Source organism: Engraulis encrasicolus, chromosome 5, assembly GCF_034702125.1.
Source record: "Engraulis encrasicolus isolate BLACKSEA-1 chromosome 5, IST_EnEncr_1.0, whole genome shotgun sequence".
NCBI classification, from domain to species: domain Eukaryota; kingdom Metazoa; phylum Chordata; class Actinopteri; order Clupeiformes; family Engraulidae; genus Engraulis; species Engraulis encrasicolus.
The window spans coordinates 40392756-40398943 of NC_085861.1; positions in this window are offsets into that span (position 1 = coordinate 40392756).

A 6188-nucleotide genomic window follows, 5' to 3' on the forward strand; every position below is an offset into this window, starting at 1 on the left:
TCCATTGTACAGGAAGGTGGAGGTGGAGGTGGGGGTGGGGTGGGATGAGGTGGGGAGGAAAGAAGGAAAGGAAAGAGAGGGGTGGGGGAGGGTGAGGGGGTGTTTCAGGGGAAAAAATGGAGAGAAAGCAGGACCACAGGAGAATGAGAGATGAAAGAAGAAAAAAAACAATCCAAGCAGATGTAGAATGGAGGGTCTTGCCATTCTAATATCCGCCATCACTACTGATGAAACACAAGACCCCCGCGACGCGACTACACTACACTACTCACGCTCTGACTACAGTGTATGGACACAACGCAGATTACGCTGCACTGATGCCTGCTGGATCCTGCTGATGCTGCTTGGGCATTGCTGGCCCACAACTGGCCCACATGTTGGCTCCCAAGAAAAGACAGACATTTTTTCAATGGGAGAACCTGTCTTGTCCGTTATGACATAGGACCAGAAATTTGCCTGAGGAGCGAGAGAGAGATCCAGACCCCTCCTGTCGGACGGAGAGACTGTCTGGTGTAAAGACTAATCAATTCCAAACCATGTGGCTGTGATCAATGTCAACGTCTTCTATGAATGTCACTCTTGGTGAATGTCTCCATTCTGTATCAAATTAAAAAGTAATTATTTGAGCATTTGGATTTCTTATTTTAAAAACGTGTCTTATAGATTAAGGAATGAGTAATTGCCCCAGAGATTTATTATAACATTTCGAATGAGTTTAATTCCACATGCAAAGGAAATGACAGTCAGTGTTTTACTGTCCATGTTGTGCCAAGTTGCTTGCACAAACCAAAGTCTTTTATGCCATTTGCTATGTTTGTCTTGCGACTGTCGATGACCATATATTAGTATAATGTACATGTAGCTGTGACCTACTTGCATGTCTCGAACACACGTCTTTATTTCTTTTTATGAAAACTCACTGCTCTAACTTCACTGTATGTCACTCACTGTCAGGCATCAGTCCGTGTTTTTTATGTATATATTTTTGTTTGTTTTCCTTTTTGTATTTGATTTATAGCCATATTTAACATGCAGTATTAGTTGCAGAGAACAATGATGAACCACAGCAAGGCAAAGTTGCCAGACTTGTAAACTCTTCAAAAGACTGAAGCCAGGATCTGGCGCGCACTTAAGTTGTTCTGTCTGTTTCTGCCTTGATGAAGGCCTTAATTTTTTTCAATTTTTGCACTCCAAATGTTAAAAATGTTATGCATTTGGCTGTGGAGTTTGGTTAGTATTATGTTTTAAGTGATGATATTGTTTTCTGTTTATTCTTTTGGAGACACTAGACGATCTAAAGAATTCTGGGAGCTACTGATGTCCATTATAACATAGCGTACTTCATGATACATCACGTAAAATCCTTACAGTCAGCATTCAGGGACACTGAGCTTTATCAGTTTCATTTCAGTTAGTGTGCATTGCTCTGAAGGTTGACTGAAATTGCCTTGGGCTGATGTTATTAATTTGGGCAGCTTTTTCACTAAGTGCGCATTCATATAATTAGTGAACTCCCAAAGGAACGGATATGTTGTATGAAGCTACTTGCCATTATGAAAATGGAACATTTTCTTTCAAGGAAACTGTCAAGTGTGTACATATGTATAATTACTTGAAAATTAATTTGCTAAATGAAGTCTACTCTTATTACAGTCTACACTGATTTCTGTCTGAGAACCATGTAGTTCCATTTCTTTCGTCTACTTTCATTCACTCTGTCTTTTTCATCAGCTTGTGGTCCATCTGTGATTACTGTAAAATAGACTGTGTTGTTTGAATAAACGTTCCCTCGGGCATCAGTGAAAACATCATGATTATGAGCCTGCAGTTCCTACTGAAAATAGTGCTATAGTACACTGTATACACTGTACACTGTATATTTCAGTCATTTCTACGGTATGGTGCATTCTGTCCTGAGGTTTGTTTGATAGAAAAATATGAAGGCTACAAAATACAAAATATTACTATTTTAATATAGTTTTAGACATCTATGTTAAGGTACATGTTTTTTGTTGTTGTTTTGCTTTTTGCTTTTTTTTTTTTTTTTACTCTAATCTCATTGGGGAAAATGTGCTTATCTATGTGTACATCTTCAAAATAGACTTCATACCAGTCCTTAAACATAGCCTATACACTTACAAGTCTTTTCATCTACATGTGCGTTGCACCTGATGTATATGCTTCAATAACAACTGGTGATATAATTAGCTTATATAAGGAGGACACAAAAGGAAAAAAAAGAAACAAGAAAGATAAACTGCTGGTAATAACATCAGCATGCAATGAGTAGATACATGGGACATGGGGTGACAAGATGGTGGAGAGAGATAAACAGGTGGCTTGGGGACAAACAGATGGATGGAGTGAACAGAACCTCTTAGAGAGAGGGGAAAAAACTCTGACAGATGGGGTACAGTTAAAATCATGATACATGCTCTGCTCTGCTCTCTCTTGGACAAAACCAGCTCACGCAAAGTCAGGTTACATACAGTAGATAGCCTACACAACTAAACCAATCTTTAGTGATGGAAGTAGGTGAAATAGTAAAACCAAAGTAAAATGAAAATATTTAATCTCATCACTGTCATTTTTAGACATGTGTTTCTTTAAAACTATGAATGTTATAAACTATAATGAGGGGGGAAACTGTTAGGCTGTGCATTGCAGTATAAAAACGGCTTTATTACAACAGTTCCAGTGCAGTGACTATAGGGATCTACAAGACATTGCCAGCTGCAAAGAACATGTCCAAAAGTATGCTTTGATTCTGGACACAAACCATTGCACTCTTTAAGTAAAACACATACTGTGCATATCCTGTTATTTATCAAACACATATCCTTCTCCTTACACAGGATGAAACATAAAAGAAAGCCCACAATATCATATATTTGATATCCTATATGCAGATGATTTTCTTCCGAGGACCTTTCCTTAGAGGCCGGGTAGCCTATACCAGAGGAAGAACACCATGATGTTTTTGTCGCGTGTAGACTAGGCTATGTATGGTGGGTGAGAGAATGAGATATTTCATTACGCTCAGAAACACTAAGCCTTACCGGACCAACAAACTCCGGGCTCGTTACTTACATTCATTTCACCTCCCCATAACATGCAGATCCCCTGGGAGCCGTATAATGGATTCTCTGAGTAATGTTATCACGGCTGCCCTGCTCCAAGCCTTCCTATCCGCAGCACTTAAGTTGAAGACACGTGTCTGGTCCGCTATTTCATTTCACTGCACTCGGAAAGAAGCTATAGGCCTACCACCCAGTGGCGCACGCCCCAAGTTACCTCGCGCTACATTCACCATTCTATGTCGTTAACGGCACGAGAGCTGTCAGTCGTGCGCAACACATCACCAGAGAATAAATGACACCTGCTGACTAATCCACAAGAAGAATGATGGGGGATAGCTAAGCAAAGCCACCAAGCCTCTCTGAAAGCAAATAGACTGTAATACAAAAAAGTAAAGAATGAGACATGTCCTGTGCGTTTCGGTGGTCCTATGAAATCTGTAAGAAACGCATGAAGATTAATAAAATGGTGGGTAAGTAGTCTACTGCCGCTCTGTGCTTGTGTGCCATCATAGTGGCATTGAGACAACTACTCCCCCTGCTGTACACATGTGTTTCAGCCGAAATGTTTAGTGTGTCATTTCTCAGATTTCATGACCACCTTGTTATATTTTATCTATTATGTATTAATTTATAATTGAAATGAAGAGATTTTTCAATTGAGGTTCTTGTGAACGTCTTGATAAATAGTCAATAGGTGCACAAATCATTCAACATATATTTTCCACAACACCAACTTGCCTTTCTATTTCAATATTTTGGTTCCTACATGTTTAAAGCAAAAGTATCAGTTTAGTATGATGGTGTAGGCTATGGAAAGAAGCCGTTTACAGTTTTTTAGGAACAAAATTATTTGCCATACCATAAGATGGAATGTTATAAGATTGTCTACCCAGTTGTCTGAGTTCAACAAGGTTCTGACAGATAACACAAAGACCAATAGCAATAATGGTGAGTCTTATTTTATTACAAAATGTATTAAAAGGTGATTACACTCCCAACAATGTGTTAACAATTTAAGTGCATACAAAAACAAACACTTGACAATGGCTTTTTAAAGATATTTAGCAGAGACGCCTTCACAGATCCAAATGGAAAGCATCTGTTCCATCCAAGTAACATGCAATTCAGAGGAAAAGTTGCCCCGCATCTTGGTTTTGACAAGAGTAGAACAAAGGCAAGCTGAATTCAGGAGTTGAAAAACACAACGTTTCATAAACCATTACACTGCAAAACAGGAATTTGCTAACACACACAGTTCTGTTGTAACAATCTGGTGTTTGACACATTTTCAGTCAATCGAGAAAAAAACACACTAGGGCCTTTTGAAAGAAGAAAGTACCTGTAGGTTTCCTTTACAAAAAAACAATACAAAAACAGATTGATCGCTTCGTTACCCTATTTGGACCCAAACCTTGGTTATACAAAAGCCCCTTCTCTCTACACCATGTCTGCTACCCTGGTCAGCCTTGGATTCAACAGCGCCCAGACGAACGTTTGCCACATATTATGGCAGAAGAGGATGATAGAAATGAAGTGTGCATGTGGTGTGTCAACATTCTATGGCTACTGTAGATATCTTTTTTTTAACAGTCTCAGAAAACATATCCCACACATACCCTGCAATCACTTACTTAACCCTCAGAGCCATACCATTACAAAATATCTCAATTGATTTGGGATTGAATAAAGCCAAAGTGCTGTCTTTTCTTTACATCCCATGTTTTAGAGAGGGACCTACATTTTACGTGAGGAAAACCTAACGCATATAAAAAGAAGGCAAATAATGTTTACAAAACGTGCATACAAAAGTCTTTACATTACATGGGAATCAGTGTCATTTTAGAAATGTGTGTGCCATAGCTCTTGCCATAGGTGTGTTAATGAGTGTGTACGTGCTCTTCCATGTGCATTGAAAGACGTGAACCACTCAGAACACATATACAATACTCTCACTCACAATAACAAAATGTCAGGATGGCAGTAAATACAATGACCAGGAATAAATACAAACCAACCTCACCACCCGGACCTTCACAAAACAAAAAAAGATTTTGAACTGTTAAAATGTAAACATAAAACTAGTATTGTATGCCATAAACCTGCAATGAACACAACAATACTACAGCACCTACACACACCCCGACACACGATGCAGAACACGTTCACACTGTGGGTATGACTGAGCACACAACAGAAACAAATCTGATTTTCAATCGAATGCTGGTCTGGAAAACAGAAAGCAATCAGGCAAGAAACAAACAAAAGAAGTCATCCTATACGTATAAAAGACACCCCAATGAAAACCAACAGGGCACCACAGGTGTTATTTGGTATACCTAACAGCACAATAATAATGAGGATTAGTTGATACAGGTAGACTATGTGTGTGTGATTTTTTTCTTCTTCTTTCCATCAAACCACAAACGGGCTTCAAGTTAGTGGATGTAAATGTGATATAAAGAAAAAGACACCTTGGGCAGAGTGACTTAACAATGATGCAACACTGTGTGACAAGGCCATAGCACTAATAAAAAAAGAGAATTATTTAGATAAATTCACATGAATTCCAAATGCTATTCCTGCTAAACCACACCCCTATAGGAGATCATGGGGACAACTGAGAGAGAACACCCCTATATAATGGCTTGAAGAATTATTTAAATTACAGGTGCGCTTGTACAGTGTGTGCCTATAAAAAAGTATTCTTAGGTAAGCTTACATGTATTATTCTATTACTTACGGTGATATACGTTTACGTCATATAACAGATGTTTAAGACCGTATATAGATTTAAAGTCTACATTAATGTTAATGCAAAACTAAATAATATGAGTATGTCATATCCCTGAATAAATCTAGTGATGAGATTTCCAGTTGAGATCCAGTATGAGTGATGCGTGAGCTTATTTCAGCATTGTACTGCCACCTACAGCACATTTCTGCAACCTATAAGACATGCAGTTCTAGCCAAGGCACATTGGGGTGAGGACGTTAATGTACAAAATGGCTTCATTCATCCCAGAGCTTCACCAAAATAGTAACTTTTAAAAAAGTAACTTTTAGTGGTGCAAAAGCTTCAAAAGCTTCTCATGTTATCAGGAGACAATA